The 26,693-nt window shown below is 43.8% G+C and overlaps 2 protein-coding genes across 3 annotated transcripts in view; one reads left to right on the top strand and one right to left on the bottom strand.

Moving 5' to 3' along the window:
• GARRE1 (granule associated Rac and RHOG effector 1) overlaps positions 1-21,344 on the bottom strand; it is a 64,665-nt gene extending 43,321 nt beyond the window's left edge. Inside the window, exon 1 of one of the 2 annotated variants that reach the window (XM_053399294.1) lies at positions 21,244-21,344. The gene's annotated coding sequence lies outside the window, so the exon portion shown is untranslated. Of the gene's footprint in view, positions 1-14,363; positions 14,579-21,243 lie in introns of those variants that run through there. The other variant, XM_053399292.1, reaches the window with a different exon arrangement.
• SS18L2 (SS18 like 2) overlaps positions 1-26,693 on the top strand; it is a 283,426-nt gene that overhangs the window by 49,887 nt on the left and 206,846 nt on the right. The gene's annotated exons all lie outside the window — the stretch shown is intronic.

Raw genomic sequence — 26,693 nt, 5'->3', positions numbered from 1 at the left:
CAGCCTCTGCACAGAATACAACCATATTATAAAATAAACACAAGACAGCTGGACTGGTCTATTCAATCACACAAAGTTATTTTGAAACTAGAACCGTTTGTGCTTAAAAAAAAATCACAGATAAATAATAGTTACAAACCCTTCATAACATGTTGCTAAAAGTATGCATTTCAAAGCCACCAGTTCAGTAACTTGGCTTTGATAGCTTGGGTAGTTTCCCCAATGCAATTCCCAGTTTAACTTAGCCTTACAAAAAAGTCACAAAAACAAGACAAAAGCTGTGAACTTTCCCTTAATAACAGTGTTGCTACAGTGCTTATCTTGCTTACAAGGAATTCATCATGCATCATTTACTGTGGAGTGGTTTTTAAAAATTGTTTTAATGCACAGAGCTTTGAGTATCATGGAGAGGAATATAAATATTTTAATTTAAGTTTGTATGCTTGGGTAGTTGCCAACTATTATGTTGGTGCAATACAGTGATTGCAACAATGACTTACAGCAATAGTAGGATAAGTATACATTTTAAAAAATGAACATGAAGCAAAATGAAGTGACTTGCCCAACATATCAATTACAGTGGTACCTCTAGATGCGAACGGGATCCATTCCGGAGCCCCGTTCGCATCTAGAAGCAAACGTAACCAGCGATGGCACGTCTGCACATGCACGCGTTGCTTTTCGCCGTTTCTGTGCATGACATCATTTTGAGCGTCTGCGCATGCACAAGCGGTGAAACCCAGAAGTAATGCGCTCCATTACTTCCGGGTTGCCGTGGAGTGCAACTCGAACGCGCTCATCCCGAAGCACATTCAACCCGAGGTAAGACTGTACCTTTATTGGGGTTCTTACGCTTGGCTCTTCATGAGTCCCCCCCCCCCCCAGTATTCATCTTTGTAAAGAACATTGACACCATGGGGAGAGCATTGCACAGATTAGGGGGGTGTATTACGGAAAAGGCCTGTTCTCCTGTTGCTATCTTGCAGGTAGCTGCTACAAACATTTCATCCCTCAGTGGCTGCCACCTTAGAATTCCATGCACTCACCTGCGTACATTTCTTTGTCACCTATGACTACCAGACAACTGTTTGAATATAGGGTGAATTTAAGCTTAACTCAGGGGTCCTTGCCCTTTTTGGTCCCCATAGCACTTTCGGAAATCTAAGGAACTATAATGGGCACAACATAATATCCATCTCATGGAAGAAAAACTGGTATGATCAGAATACATGCAAACATGCAAAATACTTAACACAGCTACCAAAAGAAAAACACAGTCAAAAAAAGCAGGCAGCACCTCCCAATAAACAGGCAACATACTAAAAAAAACCTAAGACCTCAGTTTTGAGAGACCGGGAAGGACGGGGAGCTTTGGCAGGGGCCAAAAGGAATGTCTCTGAGGGTACAATATTAGGCACCCAAGGCTTAACAAAACAGCCTTATAATGTGCAATTTCAGTCAAACTCTAAAAATGGGAAAGAATCTTCAAAATGAGCAAACATAAATTAGGTACTGTAAATCAAATTAGGGTTGCCATTTCAAAGCTTATAATGAATGAACTGCAGTGAAAATATTATGTTCATTTTTCACATGGTCTAGTCTTTCCCCTGCCCCCCCCCAATATTCTTAAGAGGGTCTCTTCTCCAATCTTCAGAGAGTAGCTGGAATTGGGGAGGCAGAAAAGGGTCCTCCTTTCCTTCCACTCTGCAGGTTTAATCTGAAATCTTAGGCGCAGTACTGCACCCAGAGCTCAGACAATGCTCGCGCTAATGAAATTCCCTGTTGCAAAATGTGCCTAGAACAATGGAAGTTTTGAACACTGCCTCACAGTGATGTTGAGGATATAAAATTAAATAACCACTGCATGGCACTCCCAAGTTCCTTAAGAGCAAAGGTTGCATATGAAATGAAATTCATCAGATGGAACTTTCCCCATAGCAGTGATGTAACGTCAGAGAACACTTCATCTGATGGATTTCTGCCTAGTGTGCAAATGTTAAATGCATGGGAACAAAGGTAGCAACACTACATAATCTGTTCAACAGGTACTATTCTGGTGTTAATGCATGCAAGAATACAAATGACCTGCACACCTTTGCTCCAAGCACGATGCAATTACTGCTCCAGATGACAGAATACCAAGTATTTTATTTTGTTTCAGCATTAAAACATGCCTATTGTGCCACCTCCCACTGTGATCAAGCAGATGAGTCACTTAATGCAGCCTCCATGTTGTCCTGATGAAGTTCCCCAGATGTACCTGGTGAACGACACTGAAATAGTATTTCTAAAGCCCACTTTAGTTGCTTCTCTCTACCTCCAGGATGATGTACTATATATAAATTAAAGGTGTAACATGGGGGACTGCACAAGAGCATGGTCTGCATGGAGGTCCTAAATTTAATCCCCAGCATTTCCAGGCATGACTTGGAAAGACCCATCTGGAGAGATGCTGCCAGTCAGTGTAGAGACACTACTAAGATTGGCATAAGATAGCTTCCTAAGTACATATGCTAACAAATGCAGCCAGACATGGCCTCCTCTTTCTCAGCAATGTTGCCTATCCTCAAGTACCAGCCGGGGTCTTTCTGCTCTACAGGCAGTGGAGAAATGTCAACAAAGCACTATGACTAATAGCATGACCCTGTGCACACCTTTCTTGGCAATGAGCCTCACTGAACTTAGTGGAACTGTCTCCCAAATAAGTATGCATATCAGTCAGAAAAAAATGTTTATTAAATCAAGCACCTCCCAGCCTAGATTGATAGGGAGATGCTGGTAGGGTCAACACCCACTCAACCCCACAGCCTCCTCTGTTCAAAGTAACTGTGAAGGACAAATTCCTGCAGCTATTCTCTTGTGAGCTCTACAGATTTGAGTTGAGCCAAAAGAATGTGAAATGTTACGTTTCTAATTTGCTGAAACATTAGAACTGTGGAGGGATTCCTATGCAGGGACTTTAAAATGGCACTGCCATACCCTCTCTCTCCCACATCTTTTTCTGATTCATGAACCTCAGGCCAGCATAGACAATAGGTCAAAATAGTAGCAAATGAAAGCCCCTAAGAGCTTGCTCTGTTTGAAATATCAATTACTAACAGCATGGAAATCATAGGTGTAGAAAGAACACTGACTGCAAGGCTTGTGCCAGTGTCGAAACTGAAACCACACATAGCAATATACATACATGTGCTCAAAGGGTAGTTAACACAACAAATACTTAAGAAATTGAGATAACTGAAAAGCAGTCATTTTCCTGGTATGGGTTGAGAAAACTGGATTTGGTTGACAAAATATAATCCAACCTACAATACCCTCTTTCATCTCTCTGGACTCTGTTGCAATTATGGACACTTTATTAAAGTCTACATTCCCATGTCTACATTTTGAATAATCTAGCCGTCATTTTCTGGCAAGTATCCATTTTTCAGTTCCAACAAAATGAAAGTACCGGTCTGTAGCTAATGCTTACACTACACAACTACTGGAAATGAGTAAAAGTTGTGTGCTTTCTTCCTACAAAGCAGGAGGCGAATCCAGTAAAACCATCACTATTTGCATCACATAATATTCTAAGCAATTTATTGTGCAACTCTGAAATGTGCTGGCACAGGATCAAAAACATAGAGCCCTGTGGGAATGTTATTAAGCAAAATAAAAATAATCCATTGCTCAGAAGGGACCACCCCACTTTCTCCTGTTCACCCCGCAGGATTCCACTGCGCAAAGAACTGGGAACAACTCATGTGAACCATGCTTTCCTATTTCAGGTCAAAATGGAAGCATACTACCATTTTAGCACAAATATGCCCCATTTTAAGTAATTGGCTAGGGACGCAAAATTGTGCACATGCACGCACACACTTCCTGTTCAATCCATGGCACAGCTTGATAGTTTGAAACACAGAACATAGCAAGATGTCTTATACAAAGTCATACCACTGTTCATCTTGCAGAAAACAATCTACTCCAGGGTTCAGCAAGGTTTACCTCACCTGAGCTAGTTCACTCCAGCGGAAATCCCTCCGTGCACCGGATCACGTGCACCCCCGTGATTTCCGGCATCTGCGTCTGCACAGGCGCAAATTCCAGTGCAGCGGAAGCAAGTTCCTGCTCTGGTTTAGTGCAGCGCACAGGGACTCACCAAGAGGGTGGCTTGTTTGGGGGCGGCTCGTGGGCCAATTAAACGACCCCTGTGGGCCGCTTGTGGCCCATGGGCCACAGGTTGCCTACCCCCTGATCTACTCTGACTGGTGAGAGATCTCCAGGTTTTAAGACAGAGGATATTCCCAGTCCTGTCTGGAGAAGTTGAGTTGAACCTGGGACCTTCTGTATGCAAAACAGGTACTCATCAATCTACGTCTGGAGGGACAAGAGTTCTCCATCCTTAACATAGTGTGTATGTACTACCAGTGTCTCGTTCTTATGCAGGGAGTGGGGACGGGTGTTGGTGGAGTCCAGTTCCAAAAGGCTGCAGCTATCATGACTGGCAGCCAGTGATGAGAAGTAGATCTGGGGTGTTTGGGGTATTTTGTTAGCAGGGGGAGGGTTGTTTCTGTTAGGTTTTTGTATCTTTATTTTAGTTCTTGTTTGTGGTTTCAAGATCTCAAGCAGTGTCCAAATGTACAGCAAAAAGTCAAAAACTTTTCAAAAATATGTAATGTGAAATCACCGAATGGTGTCAAATATCTAAAACAAGACTTGCTGCATCCTTCCTAGGCAATGCTAATAGTGCAACTCTATGCATGTATACTGAAAAGCAAGCACCAGTGAGTTCCAAGGGACTTACTTTCTGGTAAGGGTGTACAGGAATACAGCCACAAACAATATGAAAAGTGAAACTAGACAAAAACAACGGCATAACTTTATAAACCTCTGTCATGACTCCCCTTGAAGCGAAACAACCAAAGAGAGGAGAGACCAAGCAGCCCATAAAATCTGGACTGGCCTTGTATTTTCAAGCAAAGGGCATATCATTTCCACAGCTAAATTGGAAAGTATTTTTCTTTGCTCAGTCTTCAAAGAAGAAACACTGTGCATCCCTCCCAAACTGCCAATGTGTTGACTACAGATTTACTCCATCATACCAATCCTTCACCACAAGAATGCAACATTCTTTTAACCGCAAAAAAATTAATAATTAGTGGCTAGACTAGATTTCATATACAGCAACATCTGCAAATCACAGTGTTTCACTTAGCAGATCAAAACCTTTTTAAAACCACGAAACCAAGCACCGGTTTTATTTCAAAACAGCAGAGGTCAAGTATGTTACCTTCCCACACAGATAAGGATTTGTGACTCATCATGTTTGCCTTATCACCATACCCAACAGTGCAGTTTGACTCAGGTTTACTAAGTAAGAGAGAAACCGGAGTTTTATTTTCTTATCCTGATGTTTCCATTCTAGTTAGGAACAGGAAAAATGCCTGAACTACTGGGAAGGCCTGAATTTGAGTATCAAGCTGCAAGAATGACCTTCCTTTCTTATTTACAAATTAACAAATTACCAGGTCTGCATTGTATTGTATCCACTCAATTGTTTTTAATAAACTTAAATAAGAAATTACTGTACTAGTCTTCTAAAAACAAAACAAAAAGCAAAACTTAACTTTTTACTACAACCAGCCTATGTACCAGGAGGCTAGAAACAGGTTACGTAAAACCATTTTAAAAAAATGATTTTGGGGTCAGGGCAATGTTCCAGAAAGTGACAGGCCAGTTACCGTATTTTTCGCCCTATAGGACGCACTTTTCCCCCTGCAAAAATGAAAGGGAAATGTGTGTGCGTCCTATGGGGCGAATGCAGGCTTTCGCTGAAGCCTGGAGAGCAAGAGGGGTCGGTGCACACTGACCCCTCTCGCTCTCCAGGCTTCAGAAAGCTATCCGCAAGCCTTGGGAGCCCAGCGGGAGTTCCCGCCGGGCTCCCAAGGCTTGCGGAAAGCAGCCTGCATCCTGAAGCCTGGGGCGCACTGAGCAGCGCACCCCGGGCTTTGGGCAGCTCTCCGCAAGCCTGGGGAGAGCAGTCTGTTCTGGGGGCTGGGGTCGGGGGAAGCTTGGGCTTCCCCCGCCCCAGCCCCGTGCCTGGGAGTGGGGAAATAATTTTTTTTCTTTATCCCCCCCCCAACTAGGTGCGCCCTATAGGGCGAAAAATACGGCAATTTAAACTTAGTTCTGGGGAAACTGGTGGACAGCATTACAAAAGACATGATTATCAAGCATACAAAATAATGTGAAGGATTAACATAGGTTCAGCAGAGGTAAATTCTGTCTCACTAACCCTGTATAAAAGTAAAGGGACCCCTGACCATTAGGTCCAGTCGCGGACGACTCTGGGGTTGCGGCGCTCATCTTGCTTTATTGGACAAGGGAGCCGGTGTACAGCTTCTGGGTCATGTGGCCAGCATGACCAAGCAGCTTCTGGTGAACCAGAGCAGTGCACAGAAATGCCGTTTACCTTCCCACCGGAGCGGTACCTATTTATCTACTTGCACTTTGACGTTCTTTCAAACTGCTAGGTTGGCAGGAGCAGGGACCGAGCAACGGGAGCTCACCCCATCACAGGGATTTGAACCGCCAACCTTCTGATCGGCAAGCCCTAGGCTCTGTGATTTAGTGTATAGAGTTCTACAAAAGCACATAGACTGGGGTGATCCAACACTGTATACTTGAACTTCCAAAAAAGTTTTAAGAAAGTCCATCATGAAAGCCTCCTGAGTAAACTTACAAGTTATGGATATGGATTGGTACCTGGTTAAAGAACAAGAAGCAAAGCATAGAAATAAATAAACACAAAGTTCTCACAATAAAGTGGTGTAAATGGAGCTTTCCCAAGGACCTACCTTAGAACTAGTGATTTTAAACTAGGTTGTAAATGGTCTAGGAATGGCAGTGATATAGCCAAATTTACAGATACTGTACAAAATTATTTATGGTAGTATAAAGTATAACAGGTTGCAAAGAACTCCAAGACTACCTCCCAAAACTGCACATAGGCAACAAATGGCATATGAGGTTCAATGCAAACAAGTGTAAAGTGATATACACTGAAAATAACAATCTTAGCTTTTCCTAAGGTGGGGTATGAATGATTGATTGGGAAAGAGATTTTTGGTCACGGTAGATAACTCAATGTGAATGTCAAACCAGTATGCAGAAACTGTGAAAAAAAGGCAAATTCTAGATCACTACAAAAGGCATCAAAAATAAAATTGTCAAAAACATAATGCCTTTATACACACCTGTGGTGTAAGCAAACCTGGAATACTGTGACTGTCCACATACTTGCAGAGCTACTCTATGCAAGAAACTGTCTAACACCCAATAATCATAGCTTGCAGCACAAGTCAGTCAGCAGAGGCAGTGAGTTTGCATCCCCCTGGCAGAAGTGGTTTCTGTAGATCCCCTCTCTGACACCTGTGATTCTATGAACTTCTGGGTTGTATTCAATATTAGATCTACTCAGAGTAGACTCATTGAAATTAATGGACATTACTAACTCAAAGACATCAATTTCAGTGGATCTATTATGAGAAAAACTTGCCTGAATATAAAATCAACTGCTTCCATAAAGGCACAAAAGAGACTGGGTTGGATGAGAAGTCATAGTTTTGCTGAAGTAACCTGATACCCTACAGATGGGACTGGCCAGTTCAGGATAAAACACTTTCATTAGTGCTGATTGTATATATTGGAATACGCAATAAATGCAACCAAGGTAAAATCAGTACCGCTTGGAATATTAGGCTATTTTCTGTTATAGTATACAATCTTTCTAACAAAACTTACTTGTTTAAATAACATTCTTAGTAGTGTATCAAACTTGAAGAAATAATTTTTAAACTTGAGCTGCAGGGGAAAATAAATACAGCAAAGTTGAAGTCAGGCTGGAAGAATGATCACTACTTGTGGTATGTGCACACATCACTTTTCAGGTTTTTAGACTTCTTTACCATTTCAAAAACTTGCAAATCCTGTTTGACAGTTACAATGAGACAAGAGAGTGTACAACATGCCATGGAATCTAAATTTCTCTTTTAAATCTTAAAATAATTGTCTGTCTCCATCTGTGTCTTGGAAGCAAACAAAATTCAATTACAACTAGATTTGCGAGGTGTAGCTCCTTGAGAATGTCTGTACATGTAATCTAAGTTACTGCTTTTAAAAAGCCCAGAAAGGTTAATTAACCATCCTTAATTTTCCCACTTTCTCAATCTTGATTTAAAGATAAAGCATCACAGTTTGATATATCAAACCGATTTGACCATCACACCAGAAATTTGTTGTCTAACAAGAATAAGTACCATTCCCCAGTACCAGAGAAAGTATACAAGGTGACCACACCACACTCTCATGCACACACATTGCACTCACCATATACATGCAAACTATAGATATAGGTACATGCATTTCACCCTCACATCTACACAGCCACACACAACTTGCCTCTGCCCAACTGCATCTCTCCCTCATCCAAACACATTGCATATAAATCTATCCTATGTAACAGAAACCACACATATACACCTTCCCCTCCACCCTCTCTCTCTCACACACAAAAAGACCACACATACATGCAGTGAAGGATATGCCTGCCACCAGCCCCATGGCTGGCAGCAACAATAAACAAACCTCTTCACTCATCCCTTTCCCTTCCTGCGCAACTTTTTTTAAAGCCCCTCAGAGAGAAAGGAAGTGCCCACTGCTAGCTCAAAATGGTTGCAGCAACTTCAAGCAAATTGAAGAAATGTGGTCCTTCCCCCACCTGGCATTTGTTTTAAAGAAGTCCCTCCAACAGGGAAAGGAAGTTCCAGCCACCAGTGAAATGAGGCTGGCCCGCAACAGCACACTAACTTGAGTGAACAGGACTATTCCTGATGTACCCGCCTCCCCCCCCCCCCCCGCACACACCAATTTATTTATTTTTGCCTCTGCATGGAACAAAAGAAGTGCCCACCACCATGTGGCTGGCAAGCAAGGTTACTCACTCCTCTTCCCCCACCAGATTTTTTTAAACAGGCCTTCCATGTAAGGAAGCATCCACTGTGAGCTCCATGTGGTTGGTGGGCGGCAACAGCTCAGTGAATGTCTGGATCAATGCTTCAGATTGCCTCGTGGACTGCTAGGGCGGCCTTCTTGGCACTATGGTACCCACAAGTGCTGAGCTGAAAGCCCCTGAAATACAGTTACCGTATTTTTCACACCATAGGATGCACCGGACAATAGGACGCACCTTCTTTTAGAGGGGGGAGAACAAGGAAAAAAAATTCTTCCGCTCTCTGCCCAGCGCCCCTTCAGTGAAGCGGCAGGAGGCGCTGCACAAAGAGTGGGAGAATTTTCCCCCTCTTGTTTTCCCGCTCTAAGACAAGGTGCCGTTTAAGGTGCGTTCAGGCGGCTACCTTGGAAGCCTGGAGAGCGAGAGGGGTCGGTGCACATCGACCCCTTTCGCTCTCCAGGCTTCAGGTTCCTTTCGACCTGCTCTTTGGGGCTGGCGGGGGGAAGCCCACCACCAGCCCCAAAGAGCAGGTCAGGGAACAGCGGAAAGGCGCAGCAGAGAGGCTGCTGCCATAGGCGCGCGTCACCTCTCCAGCCGGGAGAGGGTCGCGGGGGGCTGCTTTAGCCCCGTGCGCGCTCTCCCGGCTGGAGAGATGACGCTCGGCTATGGAGGCTCCTGCCATAGGCGCGCGTCACCTGGGAGAGGGTTGCGGGGGGCTTCTTTAGCCCCGTGCGCGCTCTCCCGGTTGGAGAGGTGACGCGCGCCTATGGAGGCTCCCGCCATAGGCGCGCGTCACCTCTCCAGCCGGGAGAGGGTCGCGGGGGGCTGCTTTAGCCCCGCGTGCGCTCTCCCGGCTGGAGAGGTGACGTGCGCCTATGGAGGCTCCTGCCATAGGCGCGCGTCACCTCTCCAGCCGGGAGAGGGTCGTGGGGGGCTGCTTTAGCCCCGCGCGCGCTCTCCCGGCTGGAGAGGTGACGCTATGGAGGCTCATTTTTGAAGGGGAAAAATACGGTATTTTATAAAGGGATTGCAAACCAATGGGAAACATTTCCTGCCTAAGCTGCATCAGATCTAACAGCAGTTCGGGGGCATCTGCACTTACTTTAAACTAGACTTGCCTAGGTACCATTCCTCATATGAACAAAACAGGCAGAACTGAGAGCCAATAAAAGAAAAATCCTGCATCTTTAAGAACTTGAATATGTTGGTATTACACAATATGTAAACCACATATATTCAGCCAGTCACATAAAGACAAAATGCAGATGCAAATATTGAGCATGTCAAAGGAGTTTCTTTTTCCGGACAGGGATCAACAAATCAGTTGTTGTTTATCGTAAGTGGTAAGCCAGGAATAAACCATTGGCTACCACTTGTAGCCCACCCATTGGAATTAATGAAGTAAAATGCTTAGGGGAATGACTATATGAACAGCTCCCACAGGGATTTTTATATATAGTTAATAGAGGAATAACTGATTCATGTTGCAGCTGTATGTACACTGAAGGAGACGAAAGTATGAATCATGCTAATGAGGTATACAATGGAAAGAAAAGGTCACAATGGTTCCTACTATATGCATCTGTATTCACACTATGAGGGCAGGGGGAGAATTATGTCATCTGGACAATTTCTGACATTTAACATTTGGAGCTCAGAGAAACTGTTGATGCAGTGTCCAGGTATCAGCTCTATATTAAGTCCCTGTACAATTCCTCCCAAATGAACTCTGAGCACACAGATGCAAAAGGAAGTGAAGGGGTTCGATCTTATGAATACATGGGTACCTGGTTTCACTACACACACACAGTCACACGTGTCACACACAGCTCTCAATCACAACAGCCAACCATTCTGCCCAGATGATGCATTCTCACTCAGCAGGCTGAAATGGATTCTTGTAACAATCTCTAAAGAGGAAAAGCTTCAATCTGAAATCATGCCAGAGGCAATATAGACCCATGAATTGTTTCCTAGTATACCTGTGTGTGTGGTTAATGAAAACCTTAATTAAGATCACTGTCTATAGCTGTGAACCCAGACACCTTCATCACATACATACTCCTCTCTGCAAGCTACAGCACACACTTTTGATGGGATGCACATCTCACGGGGGCGGGGGGGGGCACACCTAACAAATCCCCTAACTGAACACCCTCCCCAAGGAGGAGGAACAGATACAGCACAGCAGTCAAAGGGTGAACTCACCTGTACCTAGTGCTGCCTCCTAACTCTACTAGAATTTGAACCATGATCTCCTTGATACAACTATCTTGAATGCTAATCTATCTTTACATCAAGTTGGGATTACTTCCTTTGGCCTCACTCTTGCCATTTTCTAGCAGCGAGTTTGCCTAACTAGATCAACTGCATTAAGAACTAACCCCAGCATACTTTTAGAAGTGAACCACAATGTCATGCAACATGCAATAAAGGCTTATGGTAAACTTTGTGGCAGCTTTTGTAATTATAATCTAGAATCAAGATCCAACTATCATAAAATTACCCCATTACAGAAGATAGGGGTTTCCTCTCATTACAAGCATATGGTACAACTTTAAATTTTTACCAACTGTACAAAGATTTTCTTGGACTAGATGCCCAATTATTACCACATATAAAGTACTTGAGATCCTTCAGTACAAAAACTTCCTCCAATGTTCAATGCTCATTACCTTCAAATAACTGCATGGGGGGTTCTTAAAGAAGAAAAGCAAAGCAATGCCATTGGTCTGTTTTGCTTCCCTTTCCCCTCTCAGTTGTGAGGGGGAAGAGCAAGGAAAAATAGTCCCATGTGAAACCTATCCCTATGCTCATTTACTCAAAAGTATGCCTCAAGACTTATGAGACTTGCTTCCAAGTGCCTAGTCTGCAACTATAAACATACAATGCCTCATTTAGAAGCTAATGTAAGAACCAGATCCCATTATAGACAAAAATACTAATTCCTTAGAGCTAAATTCAACAGCCACTTGCTCTACTGCCATTATAATCTGTTGAACTGCTACCATTCATTTCTTAAAACTGTTCCAAGAGCATACCTTATCTGCCAAACAAGTATATATTTACAATCTGTTTCCACATGTCTTTAAATTAGCATTATTCATTTGCATAACACTTTGGTTATTGTAAGATACAGTGTGGAAACTATCCATCTGGAAAAGCAGAATACTTAGTATGTTATCAGAAACCAATGACTTTAGAAGCACTACAAAAATTATATGGGGAAGCAAATTCACAACCATGACTCTATAGAATTTTGTATTATAGACAATGTTTAAAATTGAAAATGCATTAACACAAAGAAAGAAATTAAAGCCCCTCACAAGTGAGGGAGGGGGAGTACTCAGTAATATGTTAGGGTTGCAAGCTGTCATGTGCATTTCAGTACTTTTATTCAATAAAGAACAAAGTGAGATCACATACCGGTATTTTACAACTATGGAGTATACCATTCAGAACTCTACAGTGATAGCCTTCCAGTTTAATGGCAAGAATTACTATGTTAAGGGGCTTCTTAATGTTCAAGAACACAAATTTTGCTAAAAGTAGTCTGAACTACATCTCGCTTATTGGTATACTTGAAGGAAATTAATGAAAATTCAACCACATTCTAAAAAGCTGTTACTAATATGGTTGGTTCTCTCTCTAAAGAGAACTTTTAAAAACTTTAATGTCAAAGCAGCTTTATTTTTTGTGATTAGGTAAAAGAAGCTTTTACCATTCTAATAAAACATATACTTCACCCTTGTACCTCAAACAACAAATCATTCACCAAGGGTATTGTGTTAGTGAGGAAATCACAGCTGAAGACAGTTTACCAGGCATTGATAAGATGCTACAACAAACAAAACCTTCAGGGATGTCCCCAGCTTTAGAATAAGCCAAAACCACCCAACAGTATTACAATCAGCATCATCCCCACACCAACCAATTAAAGGGATATCTCTACATCACACCTAAATAAGATCACCCTAGAATTGCTAAAACCCACAGATTCAGAAGTAGTTCCAAATCTACCAACGTAGGTTCAGTTACAGATAGGTAGCCGTGTTGGTCTGCCATAGTCAAAACAAAAAAAAATTTTCCTGGCAACTTCTGTTTCAGTGTATCTGAAGAAGTGTGCATGCACACGAAAGCTCATACCAAGAACTAACTTAGTTGGTCTTTAAGGTGCTACTGGAAGGAAAAAATTTTTTTGTTTTAATGTAGGTTCAGTCTTCCCACCCTTTTAAGATCCCAAACCCCCTTTAGGCTAAACATGCATTGGGGCGTTTGTTTATCTTACCATCTGTAATGTGGCAATGCTGCAAGGGTCAGGCTGCAACCCAGCCAACCAGCTGAAGACCAAGGGATTAGACAACACTTCGCAATGCATGTCAACTTTAAAAGCGCCGGGGATGCGGGGGTGAGGAGGCTCCTGCCAGCGTTGGACAAAAAGGGGTTTGCAGGCTAACATTTCCAGTTCCTAGCTTTCCAAAAATGATCACAAGCGCCAGGGAGAAATAGAGGGAGAGCGCTTGTAAGGCAGAGAAGAGGGTGTCCTCACCCAAGCCAGGAATCCCGGGGCCCTTTTCTTGGCCTGTGTGACGGTGTCATGTTTTGCTCTGGGAGGCTGGCTCCAGGGAGCGAGAGAGAGATTAGAGCAGGCCTCCCCCCCTCCCTCTCTCTCCGAGGGCCTGGCACACTAGTATCCAGCCTGCTGGCCTGCCCTCACACGCACTGGCTTTTCTCCCTCCTAGAGAGAGCTGCTGCCCGGAGAGGAGCCTTCTTCGCAGGGCTGGGTCACTTACTCTGCACAGGAAGATGCATTGGAATTCGCGCAGGCGCAGTCCCGCTCGGAATTAGCCCACCTTAAAATAAATAAATAAGAGGAAAAGGGACGGGAGACCGCGGGGGTGGGAGGGTCGCTCCAGAAACTCCTCGACACCCCCTTGCCCCCCGCACGGATTGCAGAGCTTTCCCCTGTTTCTGAAGCCCCCCAAAGCGAGGGGGAGGAGGATAGGTGTGGGGGTCTAGGCTCCCACAGCGCCCCCTCCCAGGGACTGCCTAAAGGTTTCCCCCACCTCCCCATTCGCTTCCTCCTCCTGCTGCTGCAGCCCCCTCTCCTCAGCCGCTGCCCCCCCCCAAGAGGGAAACACCCGCCCCCCGACAAACACGGGGCCTTTTTGCTGCGCGCCCCCCCTTTTCCCCCTCACAGGGGGCAGCGTGGTTTGTGCGCCTCTTCCCCCCCCCCACCGCACCCCGGCCTCCCCTCATTCCCTCACGACGACGGCGCCCTCTCGCCCGCCCGCCCGCCCGGCCTCCGTGAGGCAGCTCCAGGCCCGGAGAAGGAGGAAGGCGGAGGCTCCCCGCTCGGTCCGCTCACCTGCCCGCCGCGGCTGACAAGCCTCCCCCAGGCCGAGCGACGAGAGCCGGCCGCGAGCAGCAGCCCTTTCCCCCGCCCCGGCCGGGCTACGCTTCGCTCGGGGAGCGTCGTCGACGGCGGTGGCGGCAGCAGCAGGCGGTTGGAGGCGGCGGCAGTCCGGAAACGCCAACAGCAGGAGCGGCGGTGGCGGCGGCTCCTCAGCCGGGCGCCGAGGGGGAGGGGCTTGGGCGGGGAATGACAGGCTCGGGGGCGGGTCCGAGAGGAGGAATGCGGGGGGAGGGGCCGAGCAGCGCTGCATTATTTATTAGTCCTGGTACGTAGTCTTGTTTATTAGTAGTATTAGTGCTGCATTATTCATTAGTAACAAGTATTTTTTATTTTATTTTAATTAGGTATTCATCTTCCGGAGGTGTGGCCGTGCTTATCTCTGGAGGCAAAGAACAGCGAGTCTTGTGTCAAGTTAAAAGCATACCTACTCAGGGGTAAGTCTTACTGCATTTTAGCGGGGCTTACTCCCGGGTTAATGGGGTAGGATGCCTAACACATTTATTCAGGCATAAGGATATTGTTATTATTACCTTCCAGAGGCGTGGCCGCGTTACGTTCTTGCAGCTGAAAACAACAAGTGGTGTGACACGTTAAAGGTGCCGGCCTAACTATGTCTGCTCAGAAGGGTAAGTCCTATTGCATTTAATAGGGCTTCCTCTCAGATAAGGCTGCACAACACATTTACTCAGGCATAAGGTTATTATTATTGCCAACCACCGTTTTATTGTGTTTACATTAGTAACCCTGTTCCACAGTAGTTATTCATTAAAAACATGTAATATAAACATTAAAACAGATTAAATGTGACAACTCCCACACCCATACGATTATGATTTATTGATTCGGCTTGCATCCCACTCTTCCATTTGAGAGCTCAGAACATTTTCAGTGAATATTATCATTACTCATCTTCCAGAGGTGTAGCCATGATAAGCAATTGCAGCCCAAAACGGGTCTTGTGGCAACTAAAAAGTGTTGTCCTAACCACGCCTGCTCAGAAGTTAGCCTTATTGCATTCAGTGGGACTTATTCCCATTTAAGTGGTTAGGATGCCTATTGCATTTATTACGGCATAAGCTCTGCCTCATATATGTATGATGTGGGTGTTGTTGACAGGAAGAAGGAAGTACCGTATTTGAAATGCTGAGAATCACGTTATTGACAGTGGCCATTCACACATGCAAAGCAACAGTTCCTCTTGATAACAGACTTCTTTTTGGCATTGGTGTCAATGAACAGCTAGTACAATTAAAAAACAAAACATTGTGTTGATTCAGTTCACAAGTGGTGGCACTGAATCTGCAGCAGTTTCAAGGTGCAGTCTCTTTTTGAAGTTCGTTTCTGTCTTAAGTTCAGTTGCTTTACACAGTATCCTGTGAGGCTGAAATATTTTTGCAATGGGGAAACAAGACCCAGGGAATTAACTGGTCCCACAGGTTCTTTGGGTAGCAGGGCTTCTGGAACCAGCCCACGATATACGATATCTTTATTGTCATTGTCCCATGCAGAACAATGAAATTGAAAAACTACATAAAACTACTACAAAACTACATAAAACTACTACAAAACTACATAAAACTTTCAAAAACCCCTAAAAACTCTGAAACCCCATTTTAAAATACACTATACTATAGAGACCCCTTATGCTGCGTTTAGAACCAGAATTGCATTTGCGTAGAAACTGTTTCTCAGGCGGCTAGTCCTGGCCTTTATAACCCTGTACCTTCTTCCAGAAGGCAGGAGCTGAAAGAGATCATTTCCGGGGTGCATACTATCCTGCGCTATCTCTGCTGCTTTCTTATGGCACCTGGCAGCATAGATTTGATCTAAGGTGGGAAGAGTGTACCCAAATATTCTCTCTGCAGTCTTTACAACCCTGGATAGCATTGTTTTTTCCCTGGCCGTGTAGCTCCCAAACTTATGGTTTGGGAGCTGCATAAATTAATACGTTCTCCACAGTGCAATGGTAAAATGCCATCAACAGGTCCTTTGAGAGATTGTTTTTCTGGAGGATTCTCAGAAAATATAACCTCTGCTGTGCTCTCTTCACCAGGTCTTTGCTGTTTTCTCCCCAGGTTAGCTCGTCTCTCAACTCCATTCCCAGAAATCGAAACACCGAGACCTGTTCCACGCACTTCCCCTCAATAATAAGTGGCTGAATATTCACCTTCCCGTCCCCTCCTGCATATGCCCTTTCCCTTCTAATTCAGGGCTCATCACCTGTGTAATGTTTCTGGGTCAACAACAGATATAAATAATTAGGAGTAGTTTTTATAAAACAAGCTTTATTCAGAGTAGTCTCCAAGACCCTCTGCTGGAACTGAAACTCAAGGCCTAAGGAACAGCCCGGGGTCCTGTGACTCCAGAGTAAGTCCTCAGATTGCTATGCCTTTAACCTTGAATAAGTTATAAAATGTGAATAAAAAATGAAATGATTTTTTAAAAAACCCATAAGATTATTACTATAGACATGTATGTTGATTCTGCTGCATAGACACAGATGTATCTACTATGGAATAATTGATTTTGACTAATGAATTACACTATACATTTTGCACTATACATTTTAGCACATCTCTCTATAAGTCGTTCTGGAGATTTTATCTTTCTGGTAGAACACCTCAATGTTTGTTCCACAATAACCAGTAACTTGTTATTTGCTGGTTTCAGTTTGGCCTTGACAGACCTTGATAATCCTTTCCAGATTAAATATTCACATGAGTGCCAGTGTTCAGTTTAAATGAGATGGATATCTCATTCACCTGCCTAGAGAGGATCCAGTCGCTTTCACTAGTCTTTCTTGCTTTTGCTATATCAACATACAACTCATCTGAAATATCTTCAACAGTGTGCACCTGATTTTTCTTTCTTTCTCTGGCTTGGTAACACATTGCAAAATTATTCCCACAGTTAAAACAGCTCTCCCCCCATGCTCAACGGTTTAGGAACATGCGGCATTCCACATTTTTTGCGTGCTTCTTTCTTTTGTATTATTATTATATTTTTATTTATACCCTGCCTTTTTCCCTGACGGAATTTTAGGTGGCTCTTCTCACAGTGAGAGAAGCTATTTCCACTTTTGAAACTAGCTTCCTTATACTCTGCTCCTTAATATGCAGAGTATGGACAATATTTCTGGCCTGTGCTTTTACAGTTCCTGAGGACCTGCAAATCTGAATAGTTTCATCCAGGGGCAGATCCCTCTCATGCAACAGCTGCTCTCTGAGGACATTGCCTTTGATGCCACAGATTTATTTATGTTTGTTTATTACATTTATATGTCACCTTTATATTCCAAGCATATCAACGTGGTGGGCATGGTTCTCCTCCTCCCCATTTCATCCTCACAACAACCCTGTGAGGTAGGTTAGGCTAAGATGATAACTGGCCCAAGGTCACCCAGTGAGCTTCATGGCTGAGTGGGGATTTAAACCCTAGTCTCCCAGGTCATAGTCTAGCACTCTAACCATTGCGTCAGTTCCCTTCATTGGTCATTTTGTACCTTACAGCCTTTGGCCAAAGCAATTACTATTTTGGGAAATGTAAAGCTAGGCACTGTAACATCAACATAGCTTCCTTACATTGTCATAACTTGGAGTTATTCTGGCATATGGGACTCAGCAGCAATCATATCCTGCCAGTATAACTTGAGGGTAGAATTGCCCCATACATAGGAGCCAACTCCTAGGGGCTGAGGTCCCTTCCCTCATAAAATATTTGAGGGCCCCCACAAAGTTAATGGGCATTGTCATTCAAATAGTGTGTGTGTGTGTGTGTGTTGCATCATGTGATCGATTATGCAGGGCTTACCTGTCCCCACCCTCATGTTTTATCCAAGTTGGCACCCCTGGTTCCATATATTAGTTAAACCATACTAGGTGCAAAACAGATTGCATATTGCACCCAGGGCTGTTGGGACAAAAAGCAAATTGTGTCTGTTCCCCCATTTAAAAATAAAAGCCAGAGTTGTTTGGGAAAGCAAGTCCCCTATGCAGCAGAGAGCAGAAGTAAAGAGATATGTGGTAGTCGTTATATTGGCAGAGATAAATTTAGCTGTTGCCCTAGTTAAGAGAAGCCAAATTGCCTAGCGAGTCTTAGTGTTCAACCCACCTAACCTGCAGAAGCTGGATCCCATCTTTATATAACAAAAAAAATCATCTCCCACCTCACCCCCGTGGCACACCCCTAACTCTGCATAGGATCAGAAAACACACTGATTTCAATTAAAGACTTACGTATATGTTTCTGACTCCCATCTTCTCTGCACACTTACCTGGGATGAGCCTCGTTAAGCTCAAGTAAACATGCCTAAGCTTGGGCTATTCTTTCTCACACTGAAATCCATTGAGCACTAGAAGTGCTCTGCTTTGGCCTTTAAAGTTGGAGAAAGGACTGGCCATGCCATTTCAGAAATAAAACATGCACATTCCTTCATTTCTTAACATGTGTTTGTGTGGAATGGGGTGAGGCCCAGGTTGTGAATTTGTGATGAGCCCAGCATTGGGTCATTGGGTCCTGCATAGGCCTGTAGCTGGGGGCAGGGGGGGGACCCCCGAATGTCCTTTTTTTCAAACAAATAATTAAATTTGTTACAGAAAAATTAAAAACAAACAGGAAATCCTTTGTTTTAGTTCCCAAGGGCACAAATGCTAATATTTTGGGATGGGTTGGCAATGGAATCTGCCTAATATGAAAACATCACATGAGAAGGCCAGGAGGCAGAACTTAAAATGGAAGGAATTTTGACAAGTCTGGTCAGTTTGTTTTTAAGTATCTAAATTCACTGTTGAGGGACTCAGAAGGTAGGCAGAATTTCCCTGCCTGACAAATGAGATGGTGAAATATACTCAGAGTCGCAAAGTGATTTCATGCTCTTTATTCAGCTCATAGTGGTGAGGAGGAATGAATGAATGTCCCCTCAAAGTATCTGCTTTATATACATTATTTACACAATGGGCTGCACATGATTGGCTAATTCCGGAATTCTACTGTAAGCCAATCAGGTTGTGGATTCACTTCTATCTGGAGCATGATTGGGTGGTTCCTGCCAACCAATCATACCGCTGCATTGTTCTAGGACCAATCAGACTGCTGCATTCTGAATCCTATTGTTCTAGGACCAATCAGACTGCTGCCTTTTGGATCCTATTGTTCTAGGACCAATCAGACTGCTGCAGTTTGGATCCTATTCAGCTCAGTACATAACAGATGGCAAACAAACACCTGCTATATGACTATGACATCCATTCAAGAGCTATTCTTCAAGGAGGTGGGATTCTGGGAGTTTCTGCTTGCTGGGCTGAGGAACTATTGGGCATGGGGGTGTATTTTTTATGTCTTGTCAGGTGGGGGTGCAAAGGATATGAAGCTATATTCTCTCCTGGCTGGAGGAAATGCAGGTCCGCAATTCATTACCACCATTATTACCATTGTAACTTCAAAGCAAACATTCATCATAAGTTTGTTTGCTGGAAGTAAATCCAGAACAGCAACTCTTCTGTGCAAGGCAAGGTGGTGGCACCGTCCTTCCCTGATGAAGAGAACATTGGATCTAACTCTTTGTCTACTATCAGTAGACTGCTGTTTTGGAAGGAGAATGTACCACTGAGAAGTCAGCAAGAAATTCAACTAACTTGCAACAACAGATTTAGGTAACTCTAAACCTGCAAAGCCTCAAATTTCATCATACCCAGGGGTCTACAATGTTTGGCCATACATGGAAATTCCAGTGTTCCTGTCTTAAATCTTAGGAGAGGCTGGAGTACTCAGTTAGTAGAGATGTTACTTCTTCATTAGAGAAAAAAATCCTGTTGCAAACTCTGACTCAGCAGGAGACTCTGAAGGGAAGCAGGCAAATGTTTTCCAGGCACACAAAGTAAATTGCCCATAAAAGTGCAATGGATAATTTTCAGGAGCAACAAAAGCGAGGATCAACAGGAGAAACTATTCAGAGGAAAAAATGTGTAGCCAAGTGGTGGAAAATAACAGATACTATGTGAAATGTATTTCTGGAGTAACTCAGTTTGTAGTGGTCAATCAGTTGTCGTCTTGGACGATTCACGGTGTGAACAATTATGAGCAGATGCAGGTGGTTTCTTTTTATAATTAGCTGCATTTTCTATGAGAAAATATTTTAAAATTTGCAACAAATTGTGAAAACGATTCTCGCAAGTGCTAAATATACTAGCCCTGAAGTCCAAAATGAAATCCACAGCACGACTCAAACAGTTGTAGATTTTTTTCTGGAGCAAATGATTTAAAGTACTTGTGTTGTTGGTTGATGAGACTAGGGACAAACAAGGCATTGAAGATATCAGGGTTATTCCTGATTTTTTAACAACTTTTTTGTGTTAATTGTTGGCAAGATAATTAAGAATTGTTGAAGTTGCTTAGTGAAAATGTTTGAATGTGCCTAAGTTGCAGGACAACTCCAAAAATAAGGATTAATTAAAAACATTTCACAGTTTTGTCTTTAAAAGGACCTGCCAGATTTCGATGTGTTTTTAATCTTTGTTGGAAGCCGCCCAGAGTGGCTAGGGAAACCCAGTCAGATGGACAGGGTACAAATAAATTATTATTATTATTATTATTATTATTATTATTATTATTATTATTATTAACTGTCCCCTTAAACAGCTCCATTATTTTTTGTCCATCCCTTTCCCCGCCCCCGAACTTTTAAACTGGCTTCAAGCCCGGTCCTGCACCAGGATGTTCCCAATAGACCGTGCCAAAAATGTACTTGGATATTCTGTTACGTTATATTGAAAAAGGAAAAACAGTCGTATGTTAGTAACTAGATGATAAGATGCAATGTTGAGATAATACTTACAAAGGGGTGTGAAGCAGTTGTACATATTATACTTTTGTGGACTCATCCTTCCAACACAAGTGTTTACCAAACTTCCAGTAGCTAAGAGCAGGATCCATATGTGGCAGAATCACCTACCACGAGCAGATAGGTGCAAGCCCAGAGCAGCATAATCACGCAGGGAGGCAGCAGACAGCTTCCTCTGGGGGTGGGTGCTTTGGGATTGATTTCTTTCTTGCAGTTTGGGAGTTCTCGATCTCATGAATGGATGCCTAACTTGCTATCTCTGAACAATGCTGTTTGACAATGCTGCTGCACAAGCCAGCTGGTCTGTTAAAAGTAAATGTCACAAATAATCTTTTCCAGCCATCAGGGCAGGAAGTGTGCCATTGTTCTGCTATCCTGGCCAGCTAAAGCCCTTTTTTTCAGAGAAGTGGTTTAAAGTTATTTGCTGCTAGATGAAACTGCTGACCCACACTTGTGTCCCTAGGGGTATGAATAACAAACTATTCATCAAGTATTGTCCTGGTCAGCTTTACTGTAGGAAAATGTTTGAGGAGGCAGTGATGACTGGCAGCCTAGAAACCCACATCACTCTCCAAACAAGGCTGCTAGCCATGGCCATAGGCAGGCCCCTCTCCATATATCTCTGGAATGGCAAGTAGGGGCTGGATTGGGCCCTGGGTGCTAGTTTATTAATATATGGCCTGAAGTTCCACCGAAAAATGATTGCCTCTTAATTCCTTTCCACCAAACAACAGAATAAACACCTGGTTGATGGAACTGGAAGGCATCCAACAGGACGTTTAGTTGATCCCATGCTCCGAGGCAAAACATCCTCTACTTAAAAGCATCCCTCGTAAATATTTGTCCAACCATACTGAAAACCTCTCAGTTTATTCCAGGGCTGAACCACTCCTAAAAGCAGGAAGCTTTAAGTGATATTTCATTTAAATCTGACCTCCTTCCACTGATTTTCTTGCCTTATCCACTGGAGTTGACCTTTTTCCTTTTTCACCTATTATTTGCAAACTGTCAACATACATCCAACATTCATATTCTTTCTCTTGTCTGAACATGCCCAGTTACTCCATCCCTTCTCAGTGTAGTTTGCTGTTTTATCACCAAGCAGGTCTCCAGGACTTGACCTCTGCAGCATACGTCCCCCAGCCATCTTTTCCAGTGCCATCCCCTCTCACCTTTAGAGATGGACTGACACAAAGAAATGGAGCATGCACATGATCTAAGATAGGAGGGACACACATGCACAGAGGGACACACATGCACATGCACACGCACACCCCACCCAAACAGTCCACACGCATGCCCACACTGCATATCAACAACTCACAAATTCACACACTTTGCATGGAAACACACCAAACTCTCACACTCCTGCCCTCTCATGCACTCAAATGCAGACACACACACATAGCTCTCTCTCTCTCTCTCACACACACACACATGTGCATGCTCTCTCCATCTGTGAAGTATGCAATCGGTTAAGAGTAAAATACATATTTTCTCCCCGCTCACTGCCTCCAATCACATTGCTGCAACGGGAAGGTACACACCTGCTAAAGATACTGGCTACCAAATGGTAGACTTAATTAGAGACCCAGCAAGACAATTAAATAATTCAGCATTGCAAAGGGGCCACATGTGCCTTGCATGCAAAAGGCCCCGGGTTCAATCCCGGGGGCAGCATCCCCTGGTGGGGTTGTGAATGTTCCCTGCCTGAAAGTCTGGAAAGCTTCTGCCAGTCAGTGTAGACATGGCTGGGCTAGATGGACCAGTGGTCTGACTCAGTATACGGCAGCTTCCTGTGTTCCTAACACAATCACACACTGTTGCTGTACAATCTCTATGCCTGTTAGAAATATGGTGGTGGTAATTCAATGCATTATGTCTAGGGCGGTACTTTGATTGTGGTGGTCTGAATCCCAAGTGACCTTCCTTCCTTCCCATGTTAGCCAGATCAGGGTGCAGACATGGGATGTATTTGTACTAAAGAAGAAAAATGTCCTGAACACATGTATTGTTCTCACTTTGTAAGACACGGTGATTCAGATGTCTCGAGTCTTGGTTATTTTGCTGGTTTCCATCATGAAACCATTAGCAGAAAGGAAGTCTTTTGCAAAACCACAAAAATGCAGTTTCCAACCTGATGTGTCTGGGAAAGTAATTTGCATGACTTTTGAACTTCAGGAGGAGCCAAGTGCATTCTGTTTGGCTGAGACATGGCTGCATTTTATTAAATGCCAGCAGTGGTCTTGATGCTGTTTGGGATGTGACAGGAACATGGAAAACTGGTGGCCCCAAATATGCCACTTGAGAGAGACAGTGCTTCCTGGACCCAATACAAGAGCATCGTTGCCCCACCTCACACTCCCTTGCTGCATCAAAATGATGTTCCCAGTAAGCCTCTACTTACCACACACCTGCTCCTCCTAAGTGCAGGAAGCCCTTTCTCCATTCCCCTCAGTCAGAGAGAGAGGAGAGAGGCTTTGTTGGTGGCATGGGAGTCCTGGAAAGGTTAGGCCCATGGGCATGGCCAAGTGGGGCAGGGAGAGGCAGCTGTCCCCCCAAACAATAAAAAAAATCAATAAAAATGCATAGCTAACTGAGGTTCTCCCCCCCCCACTTGCTACACCCATGGTTAGGCCCCAAGAGTGCATGCTGTTTGTCTGGCCTCTCTATGGCACTTCTTAATTGCCACTTTGGCAGAGGACTGTAGCTCAGTGGTAGAGCCCGTTTTGCATGCAGAATGTCCAGGGTTCAATCCCTATCGTCTCCAGGTAGGGGCTGTCTGAAAACCGTAGAAAACTACTGCCAGTATGGAGCTAGCTGAACCAAGGTCAGAAGCTAGATAAAGCAGCTTCTGATGTTCCTATGATGCTTTTAATGTACCGACTTAGAGAAGCCTTCCACTACCTGGTGCCTCCATCATCCCCAGCCAACATGGCCACTGTGTTGTTGCATATGTGTTTGCCGTTTGGGCCCTGACACCCAGTTAGTTTGCTGTTAGGAAACAGTACGAGTGTTGCTGCCAGTACCGCAGCCTCCTGGTGCTCATCTTGCAAATCGTTTGGGACCCGGTTATTAGGAGGACCCTCAGTAGAGCTGGCCTGTCCATGAGGCAGGATGAGACAGTCACCTCAGGAAACAGATTTGCCTGTTGTCACACACCTCCTACTCCCTGGGCTGCTTTGGGCAGTGTGTGTGCAGGCAGGTGGCGGACGGTGGCCTTTTCAGTTTGGCCTAGGGTGGTGCAACGTCCTGGGCCCAGCCCTGACCCTCAGCCAGACCTAGAGGCCTCAAGGCCTTCCCCAACCCCATAATAACTCTTTGAGAGTTACAAAAGGCAAGAGGCAGATTCTGATCTATGCTGGGATGGGCTATGGCAGCTCCAAGCTCTTGCAGAGCATAATAATGTCAGTGGGCATATGCTAGACCTGGTTGCCTCAAAGCCATTAGGCACCCACACGCAGCCCATGACCCTCCAGACTCCAGTAACACCTCCCAATCATTATTAGTATTATTAATTATTTTCTAATCAGACTTGAGTTACAACTACTGTATATTGTTTTAATTGTGGAAATTAAAAATCTTACCTGTTTAGCCACCTGTGTGCTGAAACCTGTACAGAACCTAAAACTGAATATTTATTCAGAAGGCTTACACCATTGGACAGACTGCATTGTCTGCATTACACAGACAAGATTATGATATGCGAAGAACATGTACAAAACAGAATTTGCACGTTGGAGTTTTTTTGTATTGATACCAAGTCTGCACTGGCATCTGCTGGCCAGAACAGAATATTGCATGCAGCAAATTCTGCACCTGTAAAATCCTCGCACCAACCACGTCATGCAATGTTGCTACCCTGATGTCACTTAATAGTAAAAATGGTATACATAGAGAGGGAGGGAGGGGGAAAATACTACACATTATGTGTGCTGCTGTGGCATGCATTATGCTTATTTTCCCCATTTTTTATTGAAGTAAAGCAAATAAAACCCTGATGTCACTTAATCACAGTAAAATTGCGGGGGGGGGGGGGGCGGATCGGCGTCTCTGCACTGTGACTCTCATGTTTGTAAAATAAATTGGTTTTTTAAAATTTTTTTACTTCTTTTTACTTCTTTGACAAATTATTGTTTTTAAAATGCCCCCCGCCCTTGTTGGTGCTAAAGCCACTTTCTTCTTCCTCCTCCTTGGTATTTTCATAAAAGAATAGCTGTGATTCCACGTATCCCATACCTGGCAATGAAGGGTTGCATTCAATTGAAATTAATGGACCTAAGTTAGTCATGCTCATTCACTTATCTACTCATGAGTAGGACTAGCACTGGCTACAGCCCAATAGGTGGAATTCAGTGTCCTGCTAATACCATCGTCCCATCATTTCTGCTTGCCAAATGGATCAATCTCTCCCCGTGCAACAAACTGTTCTGGGAGTTTTCGATACACCACACCTCTGCCACTGTGCAGCCATTGGAGGGTGCAGGGGAAGAAGGCAGAAAGCCCCATTGTGCTAGCATGACTTGTTGCCCTGGCTCCCACTAGCATAACTGTTTAGTTGAATCCTGCCCTCCGAGCAGTCTATATTTCAGACTGAAGTTACTGTTGTGAAATCATCTTATCAAATGCAAAGAGAGATATTGGGGAGGTAGCTACAATCGCTCTCTGCATGCTCACACCATTTACTTATGAGGCTTATAATTCTGAATCATGTCTCAATTTTAACTCCTTAGGGCACAATATTGCCAGCACCCTTACAAGAATAAAATAAATAAGCACCTCTGTTCTACCATAATTCATAAGTATTTGACATCTATGACCATCTATGACAATAATATTTGAATTTTCATTCATGTTGGGCCTGTAAATAAAGTTCGTTTTTGGATCAAGGGGAGTGTTTTCTTTTCACTTCTCTCTATATAGTTAATTAGAAACAAAAAGTGCTGTTTAATAATATTCTAGTAAAAAGGGGGAAAAAGAAAAGGCTTGTTAGTAATGAACTCATTCTTATGCATTTAGCTCGGTCATATTTTTTGACATAGTCACATTTATTTAGGAAAACAAATAGGGACCCCCAAAAGAGCTGTGCAGAGGGTGCCATGGACCATAAATCTGTTGCTGTTTTAGTGGGAATCTAAAGATTACAAGCCTTTCTTTTGCTTCATTCTGAGTCAAGCCACCACCTAGCTAAACCTGGGACCTCATTGTGGATGCTCAGGTTACCCACACATGAGATGTAGCAAACAGCAGTATTTATTGGAATAAATAAACAAAAATAACAGCACACATATACCATGATGTTCAAAACTCCCCACTTCCTCCTAATGTTTAGATATGTAAATGCAAGTCCACATCCTCGTCTTCCCTCACAGGTAACTCCAGGAGACAATATTTTACTTGGATAAGCACACTTTGCTTTACAGTGGTACCTCGGGTTAAGTACT

The sequence above is a fragment of the Podarcis raffonei genome, chromosome 8, assembly GCF_027172205.1.
Source record: "Podarcis raffonei isolate rPodRaf1 chromosome 8, rPodRaf1.pri, whole genome shotgun sequence".
Lineage (NCBI taxonomy): Eukaryota > Metazoa > Chordata > Lepidosauria > Squamata > Lacertidae > Podarcis > Podarcis raffonei.
This window is presented reverse-complemented; position numbering and strand designations above follow the sequence as displayed.